This window comes from Mesoplodon densirostris, chromosome 6, assembly GCF_025265405.1.
Source record: "Mesoplodon densirostris isolate mMesDen1 chromosome 6, mMesDen1 primary haplotype, whole genome shotgun sequence".
NCBI lineage: Eukaryota > Metazoa > Chordata > Mammalia > Artiodactyla > Ziphiidae > Mesoplodon > Mesoplodon densirostris.
In genome coordinates, this window is record NC_082666.1 from 19140739 (window position 1) to 19155270 (window position 14532).

Consider the following 14532-nt stretch of genomic DNA (forward strand, 5'->3'; position numbering starts at 1 on the left):
TGGATTTTGCATTTTTCTGAATCTCTTTGCCTGTCATTCCTTAAGTAAGAGCTTTTGTAAATAAAATGTCAAATCCATTTTACAAGGTTCTCTATTTTTTATTCTCTCTGATTTTAACTTTCTATTGCCTAAGAAATAAAATGCAAAACTCCTTAGCAGGTCATTCAAGGATTGGCAGAGTGTGACTCAGAGCTTCCTTTCTGGTCCTATAATCTGCCATTCTTTCCCTGGGAATACCTCATATTGTCCCAGCCCTGGGCTTTTGCTTCCAGCCTCCTTATTCCCAGCTCTTATGCATATACAAATAACAGAGTTGTACAAATAACAAAAGACACCTTCCAGAAGCCAGGTAAAGTTGGGGGAGGGAAGTCAGTCCACAGTCAGAACTCATCTGATGATAGTATCACTCTCGTCTTCCTGTAGGAATAGATAAGTAATTCCCCTCCACGTAGCATTGCCCAGATTTTAAACCTTAAGTCCTTTTTTATTATAATATCTATTATAGGGCTCAGGCTAGGCTTATATAATGCTTTATTCTCCTTTCCCCATAAATGTATAAGAAAAACACCACTCTTACATGGGGAAGGAGAACCGAGATTTACCCTGTCTTACTATGTGTGGATGCAGCAAGTACCTTGTGTCATTTAATATTCCTCACAATCTTTGAAAGTAGTTATGAGTCCTCTTAAAATAGAGGAAAGTCAGGCTCAGGGGAATTAAGTAGCTAAATCTTTTCAAGTTAAATTACAGTTAGGATTTAGATATGATTACTTGAATCCAAAAACCTGTTCTCCTCCTAACAGTGTGTTAAAGAAGTTGTAGATGAGAAAAGATTGTGGCTGTATGAAATTCCACTGTCACTATTATAACAGGGTGCTCTTTACACAGTAGGATCCTAGGAGAAGAGCATAAAAGTTAGAAAGAGATTCAGGGACCTCCATCCTGCATCAGAATGAAGGGATGAGCAAAAGCAATGGAAAATGAAGAAGGAAAAAACTGAGTCCGGAGATGGGACATGTCGAGTCATGGCGTTTTCTTCCCAAAGAAAGGGGTGATGACACATGGGCCAGTGACACATGGAGAGAGGCAAGCCTGCAGGAACAGGGTGTGGCTGCACAGCAAGGGGTTTGGCAGGGTGGTCTGAGGAGCAGCAGGCTTTGTAGTAAATGGCTATGTTTCCAAGTATCTGAGCCATGGGGTCATCTGTCCAAGAAGAGGTTCTTGGAAGCAGGGACTGCAGAAAGAGGCAAAATAAGGAAAAGCTAGAATAAATCATGGGCTCCGTGTGCCCGGGCTTGCAGGAATGCTTTGACTTTGGAGCCACTTTTCACGCTGGCATCAGAATTTTCCGCTGAAGTCCTATCCCAAGCTGTAATTTCTTACTCCAGAGTTACTGGGAATCAGGCTGGAAATGGGTTACAAAATAGGAAGACTGTGTTTTGCCACATTACCTTGGAGGCCAACTCTGCTTAGTCTCTCCTTACTGGAAGAGTCTATGTCAGTTATTTACCCAGTGTCTCTCAGCCTCAAGGCTCCCCACCCTCCTCTACACTCTGTGTTGCTGGAGCTGGGAGTCTGCAAACTACATTTCCCAGACTCCTTGCTGGCTCACTTCCCATGAGGCTCCCTCAGCAGGAGGACTTGACAGGAGACTACAAGGTGGCAGGATGAAAGAAGACTCTCCCTATTTCCAGATCCAGCCAGACACCTTCCAGAAGCAAGACAGCTGAGGTTCCAGCCTCAGCCTACTCCAGCACTCCCGGTACCCACCATGAGATGCCTCATTAGAGGTACCAGAGCCAAATGGCCCATCAGGTCTGAGCTCAAGTGCTGAGTTCACACTCCCAGAGTCCTGGTACTGGCCACAGTGTACCCCCCACTGAAATCTGAGTACCAGCCCTTGGGGCACCTCCCCAGATGTCTAAGCATTGACTGCAGGGTGCCCCCTCCCCAGAGGTTGAAGCTCAGTTATAAGACACTCCCTCCAACCACCCACCCCCGCCTCAGAAGTATGAGAATCAGCCATGCAGTTTTCCATCTCCTCCTTCCTAAGTTCTTCTAATACCATCTTTCCATTTTTGTTCTCCCTGCCAGAGGGGTAGTAGTTACTTCCTGCAATTACAAACGTCTGGATTATCTCATGTCCTCTGTTTGCTAGTTGGTTTTTCAAACACATGTGTAGTCAATTTCCTATATTAAACCCCTCTATTTGAAATTCCTGATATGCTTTCCATTTTCCTGACTGGAACCTGATGGATACAAAGGGCATCCATAGCTTTAAATGTAGTATTGTCAAATCTCTTACAAGGACAATTCTATAAAAAACAAAATGTTAACTGCTTGAAAAGGAAACTACTCTGTCAAGTGATCATCTCTGTCAATAAAAAGAATGTACTAGACCTGTCGGTACAAGGGTTCCGATTCTTCATTCTCCCTTGAACAAACTTGATCTTCATCCCAGCAGTAAACCAGATAAAGTATCCTAGGCTCTAGGGATCCACCTTTGAATGAGCTCTGATCTCTACCCCCTGGAACCCCCTCAGGAGAGGAGAGGTCAGCTACAGTGCCATAGAAGAGGAATCCACTAGAGCAACCAGAGGCCAAGGAAGGACAAAGGAGGAAGCCTGTGAAATTTGCAGGGAAGGTCACTGTTTATCTGAGTCTCCAAAGATGTATCAACCTTGTTATTGCTGTTGCTTTTCCATTGCGAGAGGCAGAAACCCATTTTGGATGAGAGTCTCAAAAAGCATATGTCAGGAGTGTAAGAGTAGACTCTGAGGTCAGGGTGGAAGGCTAAAGAAAGAGACTGGAATAGATGGAGACTGAAATTACCTGATATCGGGACCTGGAACAGCTGCTGAAATGAGAGAATCCATACATTTCATGCATTCTCCTGGAGAGAGAGTCCAGTTGGCCTAGCGTAAGTCAATGCCCATCCCATGACTGTACCAAGTAGGTGAGATGAAGGACCCAGCAGGGCATTCCTGCCTGCCATAGGGGAGATATAATTCCCCAAAGGGAAATCAAGGTGCTCTGGGAAGAAGAAATAGAGGAAAACTAAACAAAAAAAGGGTGGGGGGAATAAGACAGAAAGAGGTCCATTACAAAGAAGAGTAGGAATTTTCTACTTAGACAAGACAAAGATGGTCACCCAGGCAGGAAAAGCAGCATGAATTAAGGTCTGATGGTGAGAAAGACACACTAAGGGAACAGAGAATCCTGAGACAGCAAAGTGGGGGTGAGACTGACAGCATAAACAGACACCAGAGAATGAAAGGTCAGGGGCACGGCACTCAAGAGCCACCTTACAGTCTGCAGGATCCAGGAGGCAACAACAGATGGACATCAGCAGCCCATTCTACCGCTTGATGTTGTTGAAAATGTGCATGTTTGCCCTTCTCTTGTGGAACGAAAGACCTACAGCACTGTAACCTTGACAAGAGAATTTTCAGTGGAATGGAGGGGACAGACCCTGGTTGGAGTGAGCTAAGGAGAGAATGGGTGGTGAGGAGGTGGAAATGGAGGAAGAAGATGCTGTATGGCTTAGTACCAAATTATTGGCACAAACGCAGGCCTGGGTAGGAGTTCAGGAAGGGTGAGTCCAGTGTGAGCACTAAGGAGAGGATGTCTCCCTGAAGAGAACGTGAACAATACATACTTCGTCATGAGAAAAGGAGCTCCAGTGCCCTTTCCATGTATCAGCCATGGAGGCAAGCCAGCCTCAAGGCAGAGTAATTACTTTGTGAAAAGCTTTTAAAAATAAATCATAAGTCCCCATAAACTCCCTAGACTTCAGACCCTGCAGGACAATGATCCTGGTTTCTTTATTTCTGTATCCCGAATGTCTGATATCAAGTAGGCCCTTGCAGCCTTTGGAATGAATCGATTATTTAGTGGAACGATCAACTTACAAAAGATTACTTATAATAAGTTGTTATTTTAACTTACCAAAACAACATACACAATGCAGACATATGTATTTAAACACATGTGGGGTACTTTGATGACTGTTTTCCCTCAAAACAGTCTTCTTCTACTTAATATATGTTGGGCACCATCCTCTGTCAGTTCAGAGTGGCTTTAAAATCACAAAATTAAAAAGCCAGAGGGGGCTCTTGAGATAAGATTACACCGCCTAGCACTACGTAGCTGAACCACTCAGTTAATGGCTCAGTAAGCTGCTGCTCAAGGAGGTGGAATGACTTTCCCAAGGTCATGCAGCAAGACTGTAGCAAGACTGGGTCCTCCAGCTGGGTGTCCGACTTCCACTGAGGGCCTCTGATATATGTCCCATCAAGGCTGGGAAAGGTAGGGCAAACTGCCTGTAACCATCCAAGGGTGAACTCTGTGGAAGATTAGGAAGGCCCTTCTAAATGGTGTGTGGAAGAGTGCTCACTAAGGCAGAGGTATCTACTCTGAGCTTTCCGGAGGAGACTGAGGGGATACAGAGCAGCTCTTTGATGCACAGAAGTCCAGCTTGTGGAGCTTTCAGTTGCCCAAATAGTTTTGGCTGTGGTTTTCCCCTAAATCCACTGCAGTGAGCTCTGAGGATGCTAAGACAGGGTAGTAAGTGACTCTGCAAAACCGGGTGGGGTGTCAAGGAGAAAAAGGAGCTAACGCACCCAGCGTAACTGCTGAGACGGGAGGTGATGGCATATGGAGATCGGTCAGCAGCCCCACCAGCTACCTAAGGGCCAGGGTGGAAAGACCTGGCACCAGTGCACCCAGGATTTAATCCAATAGCTTTTTTTTTTCCCCAAAAAACAAATCATCACCAGCCAGTCATGAATGTCCCTCCATTTCCTTTCTTATCTAACTATAGGCAGCATCGAATCGTGTTGCCAGGAAACACTGCTCAGATCAGACGCAGGTGATCTCAGGAAAGGGAGCAGATTGAGGCTTAGCCAGGTAATAACACTGGCTTCCATCAGCCGCTTCCCCAGACGATACCTGGAACCAGAGTCTCAGGGTTTCTTCCTCTTCTGAGGCTCGACTTCTGATTGTGGCCTCCTTTCTGGGAGGTCAGAAGGGAAGCTGTTAATTTGAAGAGGGCCAATAAAATTCTCAGGGGATGCCAGCTGCGTGTCCTGCACCGTTGTTGTGGAGAGGTGTTGAGAAGAGGAGAAAGTGTAGAGTGAGGACAGAACACAGCTTCTGGACCTTGACCTTGACCAAGTCACTGCTCTCTCTGAGCCTCAATTCCCACACCCAGAGAGTGGAGTCAGCATTGACTCCCATTGAGGGCTTTCTGAGAATAAGAGGAGAAAATGTAAGTAAACTATCAGCACTTAGCAGGCACTCAGCTAGCGCTCCCTGTGATGTTGTCATGTATAAGATGAAATTTATATTTGGTCTTCATCTTCACGTCTGGCACAGAGCTTCTAAAGCCTTTGGGATTTCCTAAGTGATGAGAGCATAAAAGTGTCTTTTGTTATGTGACTGAGGTGATTAGTGGAAAGCATCTAAGGTTGGAGGAGGGCTGCCAGGAGGACCAACCAAGGGATTAGAGTTTTGGAAGGCAGTTTCACCTCCCTGACCTCCAGGGAAGGTAGAGGAGCTGGAGATTGACCTCAATCACCAATGGCCAATGATTCACTCAATCACGCCTACATAGTGAAGCCTCCATAAAAATCCTGAAAGAGGTGGCATCCAGTAAGCTTCCAGGTTGGGGGAGATTTGGGGAGAGTGGCGTGCTCAGAGAAGGCATAGAGGCTCTGTGCCCCTTCCCCATGCTTTCTTTGCCTGATACATCTCTTCCGTCTGGCTGTTCCTGAGTTATATCTTTTTATAACAAACTGCTATTCTAGTAAGTAAAATGTTTCTCTGAGTTCTGAGATCTGCTCTAGCACATTAATCAAACCTGAGGAGGAGGTTGTGGGAACCTCTGATTTATAGCCAGTTAGTCAGAAGAACAGGTAACAACCTGGACTTGTGACTGGTTTCTGAAATGGGGAGGGGAACAGTCTTACAGGACTGAACTCTTAGCCTGTGGAATCTGATGTTATCTCTGGGTAGATAGTATCAGAATTGAGTTGAATTCTTGGACACCAGCAGGGTCCAAAAATTGCTTGCTATTCTGTGGGAAGCCCCCCAACGCATACACGTTGGAATTGGGTCCAGCAACCCCAAATAGTTCCTCATTCTAATCCTTGAGTGAATTAACCCAGAGGACAGCAGGGCGACTACCTAGGAAGCACCACACAGTTTGAGCGAAAGAATACACAGTTTATTCTGTGTTCTTAAAGCCACTGAACTGTTCACAAGTAAACTAGGTATGGCACGTGGCAATGTACAGGTTAGAGGTTTTGCCCATAAGAACACAGTCAAGGGAAGAAAGACAAGTTAAGAGGCAATGAGACTTCAGCATCATACATCCTCCGTTTCTGAAAGTAGCAACTGCTAAGGGAACACAGATGAGGGCCACCTAGCTCCTTTTCCAGGGTCACAGAGGAAATGATGACACATTTCCTGGAGGAAATGATGTCTAAGTGAAGTTAGACACATGAAAGAAGGGAAAGGATGATGGGAGATGTTCATTCATTCATTCATTCATTCATTCAACAAACAAGTCCTGAGTGCCTAATATATTCTGGGAACTATTCTAAAAATTGAGGGTACAGTACTGAACATGACAGACAAGGTCTTTGATCTTACAGAATCAACCTTTTAGCTGGTCGATCAACAATAAATAATTAACAAAATATCAGGAAGTGATCCATGACATGAAGACTGCAATGGAAAGGAGCTATTTCAGACTTGAAAGACGTCGAAGACCACTCCGAGGAAGTTCCATTTCAATTGAAACCTGAGAGAGGAGAAGAGTCCAGCCATGTGACCATGCGGACAACTAAAGTATAAACAGAGAGAAGCATTAGCACCAAGGTCTTAAATTCAGAGCAAGCCTGGTCTGTTCTGGGCACATAAAGAAGGTAATCATGGCTGCCTTAGGGAGCAAAAAGAAGATAGGAAACATAAGAAAGAGGACAGGGCCAGATCTTGTAAAACCATGTAGGGAAGAGTAAGCTGTTTGAATTACATTCTAAGTGTGATGGGAAGCCATTGGAGGTTTTAAGAGGGGAGAGTTGTGATCTGATTTACATATTTAAAGATCACTCTAGTTCTTGTAAAGGCAATACAGCTGACCCTTGAACAATGTGGGGTTTGGGGCTCCAGCCCTACAGAAATGCATTTCCTGCTCTCTCTGCCTCAAAAACAAAGGAATTGGTAAAGGACTCACCCAAGGGCAGAAAGCTAAAACAGTTTGGATAGAATCCGGACTAAAACCCTAAGTTCTTTCAATTCAAATATTGTGATCTAACCAATCCACACTTACTTAATTCAAAGATCTGTAAAATGGGGGCCTCCCTGGTGGCGCAAGTGGTTGAGAGTCCGCCTGCCGATGCAGGGGATACGGGTTCGTGCCCCGGTCTGGGAGGATCCCATATGCCTCGGAGCGGCTGGGCCCGTGAGCCATGGCCGCTGAGCCTGCGCATCCGGAGCCTGCGCGTCTGGAGCCTGTGCTCCGCAACGGGGGAGGCCACAACAGTGAGAGGCCCGCATACCGCAAAAAAAAAAAAAAAAAAAAAAAAAAAGATCTGTAAAATGAAAATGCAGCTACTGTATTATTGAAAAAAGTCTGTGTGTAAGTGGACCCACACAGTTCAACCCCATGTTGTTCAAGGGTCAACTGTGTATGCAAATGTTCCCGATGAGAGAGGACCTGGTCTATAGAAGAAAAAAAGGAAAAAAAGGGAAAGAAAATCACCTAGTCCAGCTGAGGGAGGGAGTAGCCAAGGATGATCCTGGAGAGGTTGTCTGGGACCCAGGGGTCCCGGGGTCTTGGGGGCTGTGACAAAGATTTAGACTTTAACCCAGTGCAATGGATGCTATGGAAGAGTTCACAGAGGGACGTCAGATTTCTGTTTCAGAAACACATCAGTGACAGTGGTGGCTCCAGACACCAGAGTATGGGCAAAAGCCCTCCTTCCTCAGGCTCAGCATCTCTGTTGTGTAGGTAACACGTGTACTGTAGGAGAGCATGAGTGAGCAGAGGAGAAGCTCAGCATGTAGAAAGAGGGGGAAGCTGAGAGCACACAGCAGCAGGAAAAAAGTCAGAAACCCCCCAGCAGGAACCCCATGGCAGCCCTGTGGCCCTCTCCAGGCTCCCCTAGGCCCTGGGGACCCTGGGATCCCACATCCCCCTCTGTAGGGTTTATCAAAGAAACCACGGGGCAGAGCTGGGAAGGAGAAGAGTGATTATTATCTCATCCAGACCTATCATTTTACAGATGAAATTAGCTTCCTCATCCCCATCAGCCATATGGCTCTGAGGTTGGTTTCTCCAAGGCTCAGCCACAAACACTGGCTAGATATTTTTTTTAAAGTCTGGAGATATTGGCTAAAATGACTGTCTCTATTCCCACCACGAAAAATCTGCTTTTGTCCCTCCGTCTGTGAAAGGCTGCAGGCTCTATATTTGATTTCCCATGACATGACTTCCCCTGCAGCAAACCCAGATCCTGGAAGGCTGAGTCTCTGAAAGGCTTTACCCTTGTGCAGTGGGAGGCAGGCGGAGGCAGTCTGCCTGCACGAGCTCATACCTTTTTCCAAGAAGTTAGGCTGGAAAACAGGTCTGCAAGGCTCAGTTTCCTTGGGTGGAACTCCAATTCACTGTTGCTCATATTTTTGGGGGTGAAATTTATGGAGCATTGAGTTCGCATGGTGACACAGAGCCTAGAGATCAGTTTTTTTTTTGTTTTGTTTTTTGTTTTTTGTTTTTTTTTCCGGTACGTGGGCCTCTCACTGTTGTGGCCTCTCCCGTTGCGGAGCACAGGTTCCAGACGCGCAGACTCAGCGGCCATGGCTCACGGGCCCAGACGCTCCGCGGCATGTGGGATCCTCCCGGACCGGGGCATGAACCCGTGTCTCCTGCATCGGCAGGCAGACTCTCAACCACTGCGCCACCAGGGAAGCCCTAGAGATCAGTTTTGACACCTTTTTATATCAAATACTGTCTATGTAGTCATCTGCAAAACAATAATGAAGCACATTCTAAGTGCCAACCCCTCTGCTTGTCACTGAAGACACGATGATAAAGATACAGCCCTGCCCTAGGAAACTCGAGATTCAGAGATTTTTATTGAAACCGAGAAAACATGAAACAAACACTAAAATCCTAAAATACATGAGGCTCAACCTCAACCTTCCCTCAGATATCCATAAACTTTTTATAACTAATTGTGTACTATCCAGGAGAACAAGTGTAGTTTCTTTTAATTTCAAAAGAAATGAAATTTTACTCGATACAAAGAAATTCTTGAGCAGTGAGTCCTTTACTCTTGGTTACTGGTACATTTATTAAATGCCCAGTGATTGTCTTTTGTTGCAATATGTACGGCAGGCCTGGCAAAGGAAGGTTGCAGTGGGGAATTAAGTTTACATATAGGAATAATGATCACATCCCTGATTTCATTTTAACAATCACTATTAGCCCTATTTTATTAACAAAGGAACTGAAATCCAGAGAGTCAGAAACCTAACCAAGCTCAATTAAGCAGTAATTTCCATCATCTTCAATACTGTCATCTCCATCATAATTAATGTAATAGTCAATTATTGCATATTATTATAGTATAGTAGTACTATACTATATTATAGTATAGTAGTAGTAGTCATTCATTTACTAATTGACCAAACATTCACCTAATACCTGTTATGTATAAAACATCGAATAAGACAGAGTTCCTGCCATCAGGGAGTTCCCAGCTCCATAAATTTAAAAATCCATTCATTATGGGGCCTCCCTGGTGGCGCAGTGGTTGGGAGTCCGCCTGCCGATGCAGGGGATACGGGTTCGTGCCCCGGTCTGGGAGGATCCCATATGCCGCGGAGCGGCTGGGCCCGTGAGCCATGGCCGCTGGGCCTGCGCGTCCGGAGCCTGTGCTCCGCAACGGGAGAGGCCACAACAGTGAGAGGCCCACATACCGCAAAAAGAAAAAAAAAAAAAATCCATTCATTAATTACACAACACTGGGTTGTTTCACCTTTTGGTTGTTATGAGTAATGTTATGCTATGAACATTTGCACACAGGTTTTTGCGTGGACTTGTTTTCATACAGTAGAAAGTCACTGAGCTATGAAAAAGTACTGAAGTACTGATACATTCTACAATATGGAAAAACCTTGAAAATGTCATGGTAAGCTAAAGAAGCCAGACACAAAAGGGCATATATCATATGGTTCCATTTGTTTAAAACATCCACAATAGGCAAAATCTATAGAGATAGAAAACAGATTACTGGATGGATTGTCAAGGGCTAGAAGACGACTAATGGGAGTGACTGCTCGTGGGTACAGAATTCCTTTTGTGCTAATGTAAATGTTCTAGAACTAGATAGTAATAATGGTTTCACAACTTTGTGAATATATTAAAAATCACTGAATTGTGCACTTAAAAAGGAAGAATTTTATGGTATGTTACTCGTATCTCAATGAAACATGTAAATACACTTTACAAAATAAGTGTGCTATTGAGTCGAGCTCTTTACATGTTTTGGATACTAAGCCTTTATCAAAGACATGGTCTGTAAATATTTTCTCTCATTCCACAGGTTGTCTCTTCACTCTGTTGATTGTTTTCTTTACTGAGCAGAAGGGTTTTAGTTTGATTCAATCTTACTTGTCTATTTTTGTTTTTGTTGACAATGTGCTTTTGGGGTCATAATAAAAAAATTCATTGCCCGGACCAACGTCAAGAAGGTTTTTCCCTGTTTTCTTCTAGTAGTCTTATAGCTTTAGGTCTTACATTTAAGGCTTTAATCCATTTTGAGTTATTTTTGTATATGGTGTGAGATAAGGATTCAATTTCACTCTTCAGCAATATGGGCACCTAGTTTTCCCAATACCATTTATTGAAGAGATTGTCCTTTCCTCATTGTGTGCTCTTGGCATCCTTGTCAAAGATCAGTTGACCATAGATGTATGGATTTATTTCTGGGCTCTCTATGCTGTTCCATTTGTTAATAAGTCTATTGTTATTCCAGTATCATACTGTTTTGACTACTATAGCTTTGTCGTGTATTTTGAAATTAGGCAGTGTGATGCCTCTGGCTTTGCTCTTCTTGCCCAAGATTGTTTTTACTATTCTGGGCCTTTTGTAGTTCCATACAAATTTTAGAACAGCTTTTTCTATTTCTGTAAAGATCATCACTGGGATTTTGATAGAGATTTTATTAAATCTGAAGTATGGACATTTTAACAATGTCCATACTTGTTAACAATGTCCATACTTGTCCATAATTCCTCCAGTGATGAACATGGGATGGCTTTTTATTTATCTGTACCTTCTTTCGTTTCTTTCATTAATGTATTAGAGTTTTCAGTGTACAAATCTCTCACCTCTTTGGTTAAGTTTGTTCCTAAACATTTTATTCTGGTTATTGCTATTGTAATTGGGAATGTTTTCATCATTTCCTTTCCAGAGAGTCCATTGTCTGTGTACAGAGATACCACTGATTTTTGTAGGTTGATTTTGTATCCTGCATTTTTACTGAATGTGTTTATTAGTTCCAACAGTTTTCTGTTGAATGTTTAGGGTTTTCTACATAAATAATTATGTCATCTCCAAACAGGGACACTTTTACTTCTTCCTTCCCAGTTTGGATGCTTTTTATCTCTTTTATTTTCTAATTGCTCTTCCAGTCCAATGGTGAATAGAGGCTGGCCAGAAATTATTATATCTATTTTTATAGATAAAGAAAATGAGACGTTCAGATGTTTAGTAAGCTCAAACATTTAGTGTAGGTTGAGACTAGAATTTACACTAGTCTCTCTGTCTCAAACTCCAGGGCTCATCAAACTTAATCCACCTTCCACTTCAATCCCATTAATAGATGAAACTGCAACCCAAGCTCCAACCTGGACTGGCTTTCCAGTCTACCCACTGAGAGGATCCATTCCTGCTCTCTTCCTCCTCAAGAACATCGGGCAGTCCCCCTCTGTTGCCATGGCAAACCCCATGTGGCCCCACTAACAAAGGGCTGCTGTGCCCTCTGACTAAATCCTGCACACAAGGTCTGATTACCACACGCAAACCCAGCTTGGAAAACCTCCCTCAGAACGCAGCTGGCTGTCTTCTTTTTAGCCTTCTAATTTAACATTTTTTTCTATTACCAGAAAAAAAGGCAGGGGGCATATTTCCATGTTCTGGTTCTCATTGAAATTCTCTTAGAGAATATGCTTCCCTCAGCTCTGTTTTCACTTTCCACAATCTGCTTTCCTGGCCATGTGGTACCAGCCCCTGTCATCCTCCCTAGCCCTTTTCTGTGGCTTAAGAAAGATATAAAGATGGCATACTTAGGGAGACAGGAAAGTGACAGGAGGTTGTGAGAAATGGTCAGTGCAGGATATAGTTTGCTGGTACAGAGGCCAGGGCCTGTTGATGGAGTGGATGTGGGTGAGGAAAGTGAGCAACCAGGCAGAAAGAGATGCCAAGTCCTGATAAAGGAAAGCTTGGGAGAAGAGCAAGTTTGGGGCTGGTAGAAATCAAGAGATCTCTTCTGTGCAGGTTAATTATGGCCTACTTATTAGACATCCAAGAAGAAACGTAGAATAGACACTCCAGGTGTATGCAGCTCAGAATATCGTGTGAATTAAAGAACATCAGCATGAAACACATGCAACTTTGAAGGATTATAAATATTTTGGCATGCAAAAAATGTAAGGTGTATTATAGGAACCAGGGAGAGACAAGGCAGAGACCAGGTTACAAATAGTCCTCCGTGTTCAGTGGAAATCTATTGAAGGTTACTTTTGAGTCAATTTGTAAATACATATGCAATTCACAATTATATTTTCTTTGAAATGGTCTAAAACATCTCTTCTTTGTCTACCTAGAGCAGCAGGGCTTCTCAGCCTTGGTGCTATTGACATTTGGGGCTGGGCAATTCTTTGCTAGAGGTACCTGTCCTGTGCACTGGAGGATGTTTAGCAGCATCCTGACCTCTGCCTGCTACGTGCTAGTGGCTTCACTTATCTCCTAAATCAGAACAGACAAAACTGTCTCCAGACATTGCCACATGTCCCCTGAGGGTAAGACCACTCCCAGGTGAGAACCATGGACCTGGCAGTAACCAGTGTTATCTATTTGCTGTAGAAGTTCCTGGACCTATTTCTATAGACTGACCTGTACCTGTATTTACCAATAGTACATGTTCTTTTTAACTTTTTCACATACATTCTTTTATGTTATATGCATCGACTTTTAACTTGCTTATTTCACATGCCTTAGTATTTGGGATAGCTAACTATGCTGGTACATAGGAAACTGCCAGGTTTTTTTGTTTTTTTTTAATATGACATAGTATTCTGTAGTATATATATATATATATAGATATATAGATATAGATATAGATATAGATATATATATATCACAGAATATCTGTATCTATGTTAGCTAACCTTGAACTTGTTTTGTATTTCAAATAAATTTGCAATAAATGTTCTGACATATACTTCCTTATGCACGTGTGTAAATTGTCTCTCAGGTAGACAAACATGGAATTGTTGGCTCCCAGAGTATATGCATTTTTAATTTTAATAAAACTGCCTCCAATAGATTGCTTATAAAGATAGTGGCAAAAATTCCCACCCTGTATCCAGGCTCCTTTGCAACATGAAATCTGTGGCTCCTCCCCTTGTAAGGCAGTATCGTTTTCTCCAGCTCTTGAGTTTGGGCAGGCTCCATGACTCACTGATCAGTGGAATGCAGCACAGTACACAGAGATGAGAACCTGAGGCTACCTTAGATACAGTCTTGCCCTCAAGGTGTTGGAGTCTTGACCCAAGGGATGGTCCAGAACATAGCAGAGGAAGCAGTAGAGGTTCTAAGGTACACAGGGAAACTTATTATAGAGGGGAGAGGGTAGGAGGTGCTAGGGTTGGGGGGGCATCAAGGAAGTGAATCAGGAGGGCAAGGGGGTTAAACTATTTCCCAGGGGAAGCCAGGTCTTGAAGGATGGTAGGGAGCTCACTGATCAGGCATGTCGAGGGCACATGCAGAATGGGAATATTCAGCTTCTCCCAAGACAGAGCTGATTTATCCCAAAGGCTCTGGCCCTCTACCCTTTGGATAAATTACAGGGAAGGCTATCAGATACTGAACACCCACTCATGCGGTGAGATGAACAAGGGCAAGGTAATGAACTAATCCCCCTTGGAGGAGTCCAGCCCAGTGCCAGCCTATCAGCCCACGAAGGAAGGGGTCTATTAAAAGCACATGATTTTTTTTCAGAATATAAAACATATCTCAGATAATTGGCTTAAGCAGGAATTAAAGGGACACATTTCTTTGGGATAAGGAATATGAGAGGCCTGTTGGTTTTGGCTGTGAGTCAAATCAGAGGCTGAGAGGAAAAGTCTTGTGAAGCTTTGGGGAAAATCTGGAAGCATCATCTTTCTCTCTCCCTCCTGCTGCACCAGGATGTCTCCTTTGACATTTGAAATACCCTGTCGTGCTATTCATCTTCTCACCAA